This window comes from Sinocyclocheilus grahami, unplaced genomic scaffold (genome assembly GCF_001515645.1).
Source record: "Sinocyclocheilus grahami isolate Dianchi unplaced genomic scaffold, SAMN03320097.WGS_v1.1 scaffold1892.1, whole genome shotgun sequence".
In the NCBI taxonomy this organism is placed as follows: Eukaryota; Metazoa; Chordata; class Actinopteri; order Cypriniformes; family Cyprinidae; genus Sinocyclocheilus; species Sinocyclocheilus grahami.
The window spans coordinates 120897-121720 of record NW_015507071.1 but is presented as its reverse complement, the minus strand read 5'-3'; the positions used below and the strand labels follow the sequence as shown (position 1 = coordinate 121720).

Here is an 824-nt window from a genome sequence, read left to right as displayed (position 1 = left end):
TTTATTTATAATCATAAACAAACAAAATAAAACAAACAAGTAAAAAATTATATCTGACCCCTCACTTTTGAATATATATATTTATACAGTTATATACTACTGTTCAAAAGTTTGGGACCAGTAAGAATATTTTAAAAGAAATTCATACTTTTATTCATTAAGACTGCATTAAATTGATCAAAAGTGTCAGTAAAGACATTTATAATGTTACAAAAAATTTCTATTTCAAATAAATGCTGTTCTTTTGAACTTTCTGTTCATCTGTGAATCCTGAAAAATAAAATGTATCACAGTTTCCACAAAAATATTGTGCTGCACAACTGTTTTCAGCATTGATAATAATCAGAAATGTTTCTTGAGCAGCAGATCAGCATATTATACTGATTTCTGAAGATCATGTGACACTGAAGACTGGAGGAATGATGCTGAAAATACAGCTGCGCATCACAGAAATACATTACAGTTTAACAGAGATTCACATAGAAAACAGCTGTTTTACATTCTAATAATATTTCACATTTTTTACAATATTTTTGATCAAATAAATGCAGCCTTGGTGAGCAGAAGAGACTTAATCAAAACCATTAAAAACTATTACAGATACAGTAGTGCATACATTTTTTAAGAAAAAAAAAAAAAAGACCGAGGATTAATTTAAATAATGTTTGTTTACATTTCTCTCTAAATTATATATCTTTATTTTCTCATTAAATGTGTATGATTAGCACTTAAACACATTCAACAAAATACATTAATATATGAAATGAAATTTGATACTGACCAATCAGACGAGGCCCAGAGGTCGACAGCTTTCAGACCGGCTC

General features: G+C 28.2%; 1 protein-coding gene across 1 annotated transcript in view; it reads right to left on the bottom strand.

Moving 5' to 3' along the window:
- The window catches only part of LOC107573208 (RAB6A-GEF complex partner protein 1-like), a 32643-nt gene that overhangs the window by 2389 nt on the left and 29430 nt on the right, over positions 1-824 (bottom strand). The gene's annotated exons all lie outside the window — the stretch shown is intronic.